The sequence below is a fragment of the Tubulanus polymorphus genome, chromosome 9 (assembly GCF_964204645.1).
Source record: "Tubulanus polymorphus chromosome 9, tnTubPoly1.2, whole genome shotgun sequence".
NCBI classification, from domain to species: domain Eukaryota; kingdom Metazoa; phylum Nemertea; class Palaeonemertea; order Tubulaniformes; family Tubulanidae; genus Tubulanus; species Tubulanus polymorphus.
Window position 1 is genome coordinate 3,937,760 of NC_134033.1, and position 13,796 is coordinate 3,951,555.

The following is a 13,796-nucleotide window of genomic DNA, read 5'->3' on the forward strand; positions in this document are numbered from 1 at the left end:
AACAACAACGTTGTGCAACACCTGTTTGATTGATCAATATTCAAATGAAGCACTATCTTATAATAACATGTAACAGATGTACTGTATGATTGTAGTTGTTTATAAAACGACTAAGGTCATTTTGGATTCTAGATATTCATTATTTTTATTTCTTATTTAATCAACAATTTCTAAATCATGATGACCGTCTTCATTTTTCCCATGATATATTATCTTAAATCCTACTAAATCTTTCAATTCCTCCGTACTCAATGAAACCCATTTATCGGGTAAAAACACTTTAAATTCTCGCGACATTACAGTAGCTTAAATTAGCTGATACTTTCTCTCCATATTTAGTTTTTATCTTTTCTAATTTCAATATTTTATGTTCAATTTCTTTTGTAACATCAACTAACTTTTTTATTTCAAATTGTTTTTTGCTGGTTTTATTCTGTTATTTATTGTTGCTAAGAATGCTTTTCTATCTCCCATTTATAAGGAAAACAAATTACTTGGTGATGAGTGTTTTCACTTTTCTAATTACTACCGATTCGATAGGCATATGACCTCTCTTCAGGCACAACTAGGATTGATTGACCGTAATTTCGTTCTGAACAACACCAGAAAATATAAAAGGCATCGATTAGAAGTAAATTACAACGACAAATAAGCGTTATCTGACAGAAAATAAATTAATAGTCTAGAAATGAAGTCTCCGGTTACTACTTTGCGATGATCCGAGAATACAACTGACATTCAGTCTCCAGATTTAGAATTATACCAAAATTACATCATTCGCCCAGATTGTCAAAACTTATAGATGATAGTAAAATAAAACAGCAAAATCACAATAAAAAAAATCTGGAGTAACACTTTATGGATCTACGCGCCATATGACAATTTCGACAGGCATTCAATAAAGGCGGGCAACCTAACTTTAACGGTGAATATCACGTAATTATTACACATCAAGAACAGGAAACTTTATCAAAATACTTCTTGATTTATCTACACAGTGAATACGGAGTAGAATGTTTAATTCGATTACTCACGTTGTTATTTGTTAGTTGTTAGTTGTTAGTTCTGTCTCTTTCTTTATCTCTCTCTAGTTACATTTATTCTCTTCCTGTAGACCGTCTCTTAACGTTCAGTTATAGGCGTCAACAACGAGCTGCAACAGCCTCAGAGTATCAGATGTCACCGTTTTACACGCATGCGCACAGTAAGTGTTGCACGTCCACAGCTTGTTATTGGATAATAACAATCACGTGATGTTGCGCAACCCCGTAATCTGTGCCCAATGGGGGAACTCTTGATTATAACCGCAGTACTCCCTTAAGTTTTCCTTAACTAAATCCTCAACTCATCTTTAACTGTTTCGAAAGTAAGCTTCTATTGGTTACAATAGGTCGATGTGCTGCTCCCACAAACATCGTGTTATTATATTGCGAATATATTATCAAAAAGGTGTTTAGAGTTAAATTCAAGTGTTTTGAATGAATTAATAACTTATAAGAGACTTTTCTGACTTTACCTTTCTCGTTTTATTGTGGGATTTTTGATACATAGTCTCAGCAGCAGTTGTAATGTTCAGGATGATTCATCAGCTAGAGGTCTGTGTATACATAATACTGTGTTTACATATATCTATTTCACAATTATTGCGCGCTTCCTTGTTGACTCCTATTTTATCTATATCAAAGAAACCCTCATAAACGCTACAAATGCTGGTACTTGATAAAAAAAAGTTTCGCCACAAATGACTATTATTTTGAATTCATGCTTAACTCATTGAAATTAACGATCTTAAAGGTTAATTTTTTAGATTAATTTTTGGAATTTCTGTTTACAGTTTGGATACAATTCGACCAAAGTATACATTTGCTAAAAATTACCAGTTTTTTGTGATGCCCTACATAAAGATTGAATGTACATGAAGACAGCGCACTGCGTCAGTAGTAGGGTTGCAGTGACCTACAGCCGTCTGCTGCACTACTTTCATTATAATTTCGACTGGCAAATTCTAACATCGCTTTGTCTCCTTACAGTAACATTCGAAAAACAATATATTGTTCATTTCAAAATGATTACTTGACTTGTTCAATCTATATCTTCCTCGACACAGCGATGTGGGGAAAATCAGAAGTTACACGTTGTACAGTAAATATCAGGTCATATCCTGTTACTAAATACTGCGACCACCCGTAATATTAGCAATGAACCGTTTACTCGATAGAAGCTCATTCGCATTGTTAATATAATACAGCTTTTAGTTGAAAAATTAAAAGACCCAATATAGAGTTGAAAAGGAAGAGTTGTGTTTGTGAAATAGTAGTCGTGTTTCTTAAGACGAACCAGCCGGATCGTAAGATCACACACAGATTGTTTCAAATGGTTCATTAAGCAACAAGAGAAATCCCGCTATAGATTCGGCCTTTGAGCGGATTGAAAATCAAGTAACATTTTTCAAATCCGCCATTAACTGTAGTTTATAAATGAGATTGGCCTCGGACACAGAACGCTATTCTAAAAAATGAGGACCAATCATCACTCCGAAAATGATAGACTTTAGATATCATTTGAAAAACTAGTTTGAAGTCCTTGTTTATACTTAACACCAGATAATAAGAAACCATCCTTTTATGTTAACGATAAATGAGATAAACATAAACGGATATAATTCAAGGTCCAAATAGATCTAGATAAAACAGTTGATTATGAGCCAAAAAGCCAAATTTGCGGTTATGCAGTTTTGAACAGCTTACATGTATGTTCAAATGTTTGCGTCTATTCAAAATATCGATACGGGAAAAATCAGTATCTATCTTTAAATCATTCATATATATATAGTCAAATGTACGGTTCGTTGATAGATAACACAGTAACACAATGCTTATGTTAGTTTTGAAGCCGGTTAAAATAAATAAATACAAAATATAAATTTGCTATTTAGATAGAAGAATGATTCCTATTCTAAAACTAGATCTGCGCCAGGCCCCGTTGGACTTTATATTTGATACAGTTTTGTGCCGTCATTGACCGTCGCATGGCCACACTTATATTTATACATTGGGTATGAAATATTATTCCTAACAGGTAACACGAATAACATTTCTAAACCGTGAACGATGAATTCCCCAACGTGCTTTTAAACGCATTTAGTAACAAGTTTGTTTCACTATAGCGGTAAAAATGTTAATAAATTGCATTAATCAATGTATCCTACTGAATTTCAACTGAATCCGGCGATTTGGTGATTCGGAGAAATCCAAACACCCGGTTACGTTCGTCGAGTCCGCCTTCTGGAGATAACGACTTTTCTATAGACCACATGCCATAGGTTTATAGTGTGCATCTATTTTTTAAAAAAAGACTGTCTTTGAACTCGACTAGTTTAAGTTCAAGCTAATTTATTCAATGGAAAAGAACTCAAAACCTTGAAGGCCGATGAAGTAAGCACATAAGGAGAGCGCATGGCTATGTTTTTGGAGCAAGTGTTGTGCAAGTGACCCGAAGGCAGTATTAGATTCTAAATTTCCACGTGTTTAATCTGACCAAAATATTGATTAAAGTTACATGACAACGGCTACGGCGCGTGTCTCCTTCATTTCATATTTTCGATTATATCAAGTTGGATTGTTGCATAAGTGACGGAATGAAATGAAATATGAATGAATTAATTTTGTCCTAAACTTTTGAAACACTTTTGACTACTCCAGAGAATGTTTGAATGTCCATGCTCTGAAGATAGGTTTTGTGATTCCCCGTAGTAACTTAACTATTCAGAGTTATATGAATATAGTTGCGCACAAAAAACAACCGTAATATAACCAGAGAGATGCACTATACTAAAGATTAAAGAAATAAAATCAGCCTTGTCGATGATAAAGATTTATGGCGGTGATCCTCAGGTCGGGCGGATTGAGAGAGGTCCGAGGGGGTCCGTATCCCCCCTCCATAAATTGGAAGGTCCCTACAAACGTCTACTCCAAGAAATCCTAAGTGACCATTTTTAAATTAAGGTTAATTAGCACACAAACAGAAGTGCAAAATGATGAATATACGATGGTATTGTGATTGTGGTCGTGGTGTTGTGTATGTTACGATTATTATCATGGATTTCATTGTTCAACTTCGTGGAAATCTTACAACACATTCTTCTCAACTTTTCAAAACGTTTCTATAGTCGAGTAGCCCCTAACGGTCGGATGTCTATGTAATGTCGTTGTGCGTGTTGCATCGTCATTACAGTAACATTTAATATGGTTCCTTTTTACTTTCCCGGACTCCACCCCTACAAAAGTCCTAGATCCACCCCTGATCCCGACATGTTTTATTTTCGATTGAGTCCAGAGTGGAACTTTTGCTGACGAGAGTGGGGGGGGGGGGCTCTTTCAAATCCAGCCAACCCTAGGCCTGCTGATAATATCATCACATTGGTTAGGCAATAGACTTGGGCAGTGAGGATTGGAACTGGGGGGCAATGTTTCGGATATCTAAAAATTGTGGAGTTCACCTAAGTATATAAATATCTTGTGACAATTGTGATATCCATATTTCTCATTGTATGCATGGATTCAAATGGCGTAAGCATACTCTGACCGCGTTTATACAGACAGACACAGGCGCGGAGCCATGGTTTTTCCTGGAGGGGGTTCATAAAAATGTTAATGTTAAACTGACGAAGGGCGAAGCTCGCTCGGCCTTAACGAACATGACGTGAAGGACGGGGGGTGGACAAACAATATTGAAAATACACGTCAGTGAGTTTCATTTTGGCCACAAAGATATTTGCATTGACAAAGTGAGTTAAACCGTTTTAACAGTTTATCTGAAATTCAAAACGTGCGCTGTTCATTTGAGAAACGTTCAGGATCCATCAGATACCACCAATATATAATTTGTGTTTCCTGTGACTAAAAGAAATCTAGCCCCAAAAGCGAAAGATGATTTAAATCTTTGTGACTGTCCATTTCAGGCCTGAATCCAGGGGCCAGTGACGACTTACTGCACGGTGAAAAAAGGGCACCAACTTTGAAAAGGGCCAGTATTAAAGCCCAACGAGCGAGTTTGAGTTTGAGTGCCATTTATTGGTATCATGCCACTAAATCTGTCTTCACATTCAATTTGCTTGTGCCTTTTTTAGATTTTTGGCGAAATTTACCCTTTTTCAATTAAATTTATAGAGCAACAATAATGTCTATTTTGTAATAGTGCCCTTTTGAGTAAAGGAAAATGCCTTAGATTGCCTTTTTTGATTTGGGCAATTTCATTCACATTTTGCTTTAGGCCTAGTACAGAAAGGCAATTACTTATTATGGCGCACAAATTGTGTGCCCTTTTATTTAACTTTTTCCTCGAAACATAAATTTTTCAAGGGCATTTGAAAACTGCGACTACCGCACGTGCTGCATGTGCGATAGTCTGGATCCGCGCCTGCATTTGAGAACTAAAACTATGAGATGTACTTTAATTTGCTCTTCTATACGTGACTGGACATTGTGTAAAAGCTTTTGATTAAACTCAGAGGCCTATATGATATGCGTAATCTGGAAACAATTTATCGCTTTTACCGCTTATGCGCGAAGAAACGTTTTACATTGGAATGTCCAACACCAAGATTTGCGGTCCAAACACGCATATGTGAGAAAAGGTCAAGAACAGAAAATATACAAAGCTACCGAACTGCGGCGGATGGTAGCAGATGCTGAGCGAAAACAGTGCATCCTGCTGTCAGTTTGTGCAGTCGTTGTAGGTCAACGCGTTATCAGAATCATTCGCACCATAGGTTTTATCGAGTGAGCATATCCGTTTGGAGCTGAGCAGCAGAATTTACTTATTCTTCTATTCGAAGGTAAGATTTTATCTATACTTAGTTATAATGAACGGGTTTTAGTATCGATACTGATATAAGTCTAACAGACTTTTGAATGACCAAGTCCGTGTAAATGGGTTATCAATATCGTGCCTTCTTCAAACCCGTAGCCCGGATTTTGAAATGGGCGTTGTTTGAATTATAAAAAGGGCACTTCTGCGTGTTTTGTATCCCAGGAAAGCGAGCATCGTGTGCTTAAAAACAGAATTCTGTAGTTATTCCACAAACAATAAAAAAAAAAACAAATGCATTTCAGTATAACCATTTGAAATGTTAGAATGACATTTATTCACCGCTAATAGAAGTAACTCTGGATGTTCAATAGTTCAAATTAAAATGTTTGCTAACTACATTCGTCTTGGGTTTTTTCCCGCGTATATTTTTGCAACAGCTGGTGAATTTGAATCTGTTGCTGAGTCGCTAGTAGGATGTGGCCTACACTGAACATCTCAAGTGGTGCCTCTGAACCCTTTTACATATTCGATAGCTCAGGCAGTAGTGTTTCGATTGATGCGCAAAAGCGATGATCAATTGACCTCAAACAAGTGTAATAAAGCGTGTAATAATTCGTAACAAGTTGGCTGAAAAAATTACCAAAATCACTAAGGGCATTTTCTATAAAGGGGCGTTCGTTCGAACGGACAACCCCCCCCCCTGGCTATGGGCTTGTTGTTAAAATCATCACTAGGCCTACTCCTAAACACACCCATGTATTGTATTTTAACAACTGCTCTTCTTCAACAAAAACGACGAAATGAAATACAAATGTTTTTCCCGATAGCAAAGACATTGAAATAGGATTTCCAGAGGATGAACCTTTTATATCTACTATTATATTTTTTCAGTATCCGAAAATAAAACGAACGTGAAGATGGATCGCAATATAAACGTCGAAGGACCGTGGGGTTTACGTTTCATCGGAAACGACGCATGGTTGGTTAATGACAACGATATCTCTGTACATATAAAAGACATAAAACAAGCCGGCTCGATTGGATGTGTGAAGGTATGTAAGTTCAAATTTCGCTTCTCTTACAGTGAACGTGAACAGAGCTCTATAACGCAACCTTTTTTCCACAGATTTCGACTTCGAATACCACAAAGCGCTACAAGCTGTCCCAGTTGATCACCGAAAACCTCCCCGAATGTTTAAAGCGGACAGTGAACTCCAGATCAGAATTTGTGAAGGCGTTTAATGAATTGTTATTAGAGGATTCTCGTAAGTTACCTTAAGATTTTTTTGTATCTAGTAACATAAGCATGAAATGAGAGATTCTACAATGGGAAAAATGACAATAACCGAGATCTAGAAATATATTCAATAGATCTAAAAATCGCCTGAGTTTTCGACGATGTGATCTCATTATATAAAAGGGAACCTCGCTTTATTCGGACACAGTAATACTGGCAAACATTTGTTTGATATAGAATAATAATTATGTTTATTTACATTGAGATGATTGGAAGGTTAGAAAAATATGCCAGAAAGTCGAAAAATGATCTCTTTTAGTTTTGGAAAAGTATCCACAATTTAGATAATAACAGAAAAATTTCATATTTGATTACGTAGATCAGTTTAGAATGTACACGTGTGTGTGTGTGTGTAAACCTAGCATCACACACTCGACTTTTTGAAGAGAAATTGAGTTGTCTCAAATTTTCGATTTCTCAACTTCTGATAGAAAAATAAACAAAGTTGTGTCAAAATGCGCGCGAATATGCTGTATGTTGATTGGTTAGATTACTCTCGACTCCTCGACTTTGTTACGCCCGATTTTCCTCGACACAACTCTCGTCTCGACTAGTCGAGAGAAATACTTCTATATTGGCTAGAGAAAAATCTAGCCAATCTGGCGCATTTTTAATAGTCTTCCTTTCTGGTAAGAGAAGGCAATATATTTCTACAATAAAAAGACTAAACCTTTGATAAAAATCGTATCGAATCAACTTCAGTGACTCTGACATAGTTGATATAATGATACTCATTTCCTCTTTTAAAATTGATATCCGTAGTACTTGATGACTGATTTCGTTTATCGACAAACATATTTTTGATTATGATTTCTTGTTCATCCATGTATGGGTCAATGCACTGCTGCATCTACGCTCAGCTGGTGTTGTGTGTGTGTGTGAACAAAAATTAAGACACAAATTTTATTTATTTTGCCAACCGGGTCAACAATAATTGAGAAATCGAGCTTCAAAAAGTTGTGTGGTCGAACCATCGTGTGCTTGCCGGCAGATACGCGTGTGACCTGAACCCGCTTCATCTGCCTCATGTTAGTGGAGATAATGTATTTATTCGTTTTAGAGTCCGTGATTTATCTTAGCGACTTTTTGCATATAGCTATCTGTTTGATATATCCAACGCCAATTTTGTCAGTCCAAAGAAATGCGGGAACTGCGATAAACACGGAAAACATATCACCACTGCTTCAATGACTTATAACATTATACGGCATAGTCGCAGTCGTTTATTTTTAGGCTCACTGATAGTATCATACCGCCACCAGTGGCCTCCACCGGGATGGGTTCTTTGCTAGTGCACACAAAGATACACGTGCTACATAGTAACTACTAATAGCTAACATTATCAAAAAGGCGTGAAATGGCATGGTTTACAAAGCTACAAATATATGATTAACATAAACAAAACGTTTAGATAAATAAGATACCACGTGTGGGACTGATTCTAGAAGTTTTGAGCCTTCCCTTGAGTCACTAAATTTGTATTTGATGAAATCAAAAATTAAAAGCTAACGAACTTTTCCAAAGCGCAAATTTTCTATTTTTAGTTTATCCAGTCTAGTGGTCAACACAGGCCACGTGTGACCTAAAACCTTCAGCCGTTATCATAACAGACGCTCATTAGAAACTCTCAAATATACTGATCACCTCTCTCGCCCTGTAACCCTCTCTCCAGGCGTGGTTCCAATGAGAGAGTGCAGGCCGGGGGTCCCCTTCTAGACATTATTATCAAGTTGCGCTGAAAATTTACGAGTAAACGAGAAATATTGATACCAAAAGAAGTTTAAATTCATAAGTATTTCTAAAGAAAACTGTTAATTTTTGTCTATTGGTTTTTTTTCGGGGTCCCCTTTTTATCACGATATGCCCTATTCTTGGGGGGGGGGGGGGCATTCCTCACTGAATCAGAGCCAAGATCCGCCGTTGCCATCCGACGTTGGCGTCAAATTCCCAAGTAAAGGCTATTATTACATCATTTTGTTAATCAATGATGTCTTGCTGTTTATCAAGTAATCAAACATTACTAAAGCGGATAACAGGCTCAGCGTAGCCTTTTATAGATGCAGCGTTTTAGTTACGATTCGCAATTATAGACGTGTAAATAGATACACGTTTTCACTCTAATCTCGGTTTAAGAAAATGCAATACACTAAGGTCGAAAAATAAACCGCAACAACAAAATCCAATCCAACTACGCGGCAATAACTAACGTGAGATAATGTTTATATCGATTGTATATTCAACATGAGATTGATTTTAAATTTTTACAGGTAATAAAAGTCCAATACGCCATGAAAAAAGTACTTCTGATGACACTTTTGAAACGAACGACATCTATACATTCAATGGTAAGGTTTCATTATTGACACCCAGAAGAACTCTCCGAGTAAGCATTTAATGAAAACATGAAAGGGGTGGAATTTTTCAAGCTACTTATTATAAACATTTATAACAAGTAGTTTGCTGGATCCATGAATTTTGATTGCGAATTATTTGTCTATATTACATTGCAAAAGTACGCTCAGAATGCACGTCATTGCCTACAGTAGACTCCGCCTATTCTCTGTTCTAATTCTATCGAATACCGACTCAAGAGTTCGGGGAATTTTTCGTTAACAGTAGATGTTTTGAAATGTTACTTCGTACTGGATCGGCCATCACATTACATTTTGGCTCAAAGGGAAGGTAGCTGAGTTGATCCGTCACGTAATGAGTTTATCCCCCACGTTACTACATTATACTTCAATTTTTTGAGTTTATCCTTCACGTGATGACCTAAACTTCTGTTTGGCGGGGATGGCCGCCCATACCCTATTGCTTTAATTTTCGCAAGGCCCTTTTTTAAAATGAATCCGCCCATAACATCAGCCCCGGGTTGTTCTATGTCGAAATAAATGCTGAAATTACATAGGTCAATAATCGCATGGAATTACATGCCGCGACTTGAATTATTATACAAATTATAAAAAATGTCATTATCAATATAATCATTGAAATAAATTCTTAATTTGAAATGTATTATTTCTATTTAGAACAAGATCCTTTCCATGGACTCCACTTAAACACTGCCCTCGGTGATTCAACTAATGGTATGTATTGTTTAAGATATCATTATTCCGAGCTGTATTAGAGTGTAAAAATAACACCAATTTTGCCTTTGTGAAATAAGTGAGGTCTCTTCCACACCTCCCCTGGTGATATGTTTGTTATTCTCCAAGAGTGATTCGAGTGTTTGAGTTCATTATATGACTTAGAATACAGTAGAATGCTCTCTAGTAGTTGATTATACTTTCCGACCTTAAGTGGTGGTAGACATGTGTCCAACTTGAGTGACGTCAAATTGAGATGTGATAAGATATCCGAGTTGATCATATCTGAATTGAGTGAAGTGTTACATTTTTATCAAATTCCATTCTTGTTTTGTTCTATATTTTCGAGCGACTTTTCGAGATCATATCGATCGATAATCTCCCTCTTTTTAAAACAAAGTGTTAATCATCCATCAATCAAACAGGAACGTATTTAATTCAATGTTACAACAACTCCGGACACTACGAGTTGCTATCAGAATTCATTGAGACTTAACAATTTACAAATCTCATCTCTTGTAGGTTGTGATGAAGTAAAATCCCTTGAACCATCGGAATTGTTAAAATGTCGTGATGGTAGGTCTTCATGTGTTACTTTCACTTAATTACTTTCGGGAAATAAAGAAATTCACAGACAAAAACAACATGCCATATAATTTGCTGAAAACATATTACGTCAATTTCCTCATTTCTGAAGTAATACAAAATTGGAAGAAAAAATTTGATTATCAAGTAAGAATCGAATTAGATTCAACATTAATGAGTTAAGTTATGGTGACACCTAGAGAACTATAATTAGATATTTCCATTCGTGGTATATTTACAGAAATGCATGTACAACAAATTGAAAATACATGTACTGAAAACAGATCTTCATCGGTTTGTTCAGGTAAGTCGACCAGATTACATCTTGCATTTCATAATCGCTTCGAACAGATTATTCAATTATATCAATTTAATTTATCCCCTTTCTTTCCTGTATAGATATGCTTCAAAAACAGGTCATACGCTTCAGACAAGGTGAGCTGATTTTCAAATCGTTTTCGTTATCAGTGTCTAATTTCCGATGCATCATGCATCACCCTGGCTTTAATAGATAAGGCTAGCTACCATAAAGAAAATGAGACTATGGTCATCCCAAAAGAATCAGTCGTGCATAATGTTTACAATTACCCATGGGTCACAGTTCAATCTGACAAATTTGTAAAACTTTCATATCGAGTTCTTAAACATCCAAAAAATGAAAAGAAACAGTGAAAAACATGTGAAATGATAACTATTTTTCTTTCCGTAGGTACATACAAAATAGCGACCGAAAAGCTAAAAGCTCCGTCGTGGCCACTCCAGGTGCGATGTGTGGATCGGAAACACGTGGACAGTTTGAAATCTGAGATGCTGGCACGCCCTGCATCAAACTTTATGTCCCTCGTAGGTCGTGCTACAGGGCCCATTATCTCTCCGTTAGAAAAAAATGTTATCGAAATATTGGGTGGAAACCACACCAGAATCGCGCTACAGGAGCTTTTGATTGAAGGTGCGTCACAGAATTGTACTACATTTGTTTAAAAGAACAAATGCAGCATTCCTAGGAACCAATATTGTCTAACTTCGTGTTGCATTACACGCGATTTGAAATTAAGTCATTCATTTACTTTAAAACAAGCCCGACATTAGCATTGATCAATTAGAATTGATCCGAATCTTTGCAGGTGCTGATCCGAATCATTATGGTTCAGCGATGGTACTGATACACCGGTCACAATCCTCTCCTTAATCGTTGAATATAAAAACGTAAAGATCGGTCCCTGGCGAGAGAACGTGTCCGTGCACAAACCCAAATAATTAAACTAAAATGCCGAAATTCTGATTGAATATAATAATAATAAAATGGATTTTATTTACCTTGATAATAGTAATATCTCCAGTACACAGTCCAATTCCTAACTCCAAATTCCTATTGTACACTACTGTTGGTAACCCGTCCTAATTCTGGTATTTCCACCCAAATCTCAAGTATCTTTAACGAGCGTCCCTGGTAAGTCTGCTTTCTCAAGACTGCGGGCCTCTTTTATGGAAAAGATCGGCATTCCTAGAATGCCGACTCTCCCGTTCGACTTTTGGCAAGGAGCAGCAACCTAGCTGTCATGACGGTTTTGGACATGTAGAATTAGCCTTAATGATTCGCTAATCTAAAATTATTTGAGAAACTGATTTGCCAAAGTAACTTTTCTTTCCAACCCTCCTGTCATAACGCGCTTTGATTTACTCACTCCCTACTCATCATCGTTGAGAGAGCAGCTATTCTCTACGAGTTACCAACAGACATGTACACCAACAGAAACCTTAGAGAGCTAGTATTGATATTTGCCACAATTAAACTTCCATAAAACTTAAGCGATTATAAAGGTCTTGTCCTTAATTAACATCCAGGATACTTAATTTAGATATATTTTCAAAACTTAGTTTTCACCTAGATTATGGAACAAACTCATCGTTTCTTTTTCCAATCAACAATAGTAAACTTTTGATTCAGAAATACAATGTAATTAATTATCAAATCTAAAATCATTCTATACTTATTATACCAATTTTCATTTATAATTTAACTAACTCTATAATACTACAGGATAAAGCAAAACAACCATGTCTCCCTATACTTCCGGTTCTTCCTTTTATAGAAAGTAGTCGGGAGTATCAAGAAGTAACAGCGAGATCCCTGCACAAACCACACTATCAAAGCACCTCATCGTTCCGACCCAACCAATTACGTCTATCCTTAAGTTTTTAAAAATAATTCTGAATGTTTGCCAGATATCGACGCACAAGAACCGAGGAAGAATTATTTTTACCCCTGGCTGATTTGTTGTCAGCGCTGGTAGATCAAAGCATCAAACAACAACTTGCACACATCGTTTGCTGTCTGATACCCATAAAGAAACCACCAACGTAAACAAAAACCATCATTACAAACATTTTTTAGTTACTACGGAATCTTGCTGCGGATCATCACTCCCTATCCAGTTTAAATTTCGTCCCGAAATTTTGAATTTAACCCAACTCGTGAATATCCCGCTGATACCTCTAGAACAAATCCTGAAAAAGAACATTAGTAAACAATTCATTATAACGAGTAACGAGTTTGACACTACAACGCATATTAAAGTTCATGATATAGTATATCATAAAACCGCATTTAAAGTTCCGGATACCCAATCGGAAAAAAGTTCATTCGAGACCGCTGTCCCCGCACACTAAACACTCGAAAGTTAAGCACAAAACAGTTCACAGTTTGAGTTTAGAATTTACCGCGAAGTGACGCAACAGCTACCAGACACAACAAGGTACGTCATGGACGGACGAATGACGTCATCCACCGCAGTTCCTCGAAGCGCGTACTGCTACGTTGATAGTACGGCAAAACACATTTATGTTCAGCTGAATACTTGCTCGCTATTCATAGACGCTATAGTACTACGGTTACTATATCGGAGTCTTTTCTCCACAGTTAATATAGAAACGGAACAGTAATGTATTCGCATCTTACGGCTTGAGCGAACAACATTCCATCGAATGTTAATGTAACTACACGGGAGCCATCTTGA

The 13,796-nt window shown here is 36.7% G+C and overlaps 1 long non-coding RNA gene across 1 annotated transcript; it reads left to right on the top strand.

The window, feature by feature from the left end:
- Positions 1-6,979: 6,979 nt before the first annotated feature.
- LOC141910936 (uncharacterized) lies at positions 6,980-10,176 on the top strand. The gene is made up of 3 exons (XR_012619945.1): positions 6,980-7,076; positions 9,376-9,453; positions 10,138-10,176. It is a non-coding gene; the product is annotated as an uncharacterized LOC141910936 (long non-coding RNA).
- Positions 10,177-13,796: the final 3,620 nt, after the last annotated feature.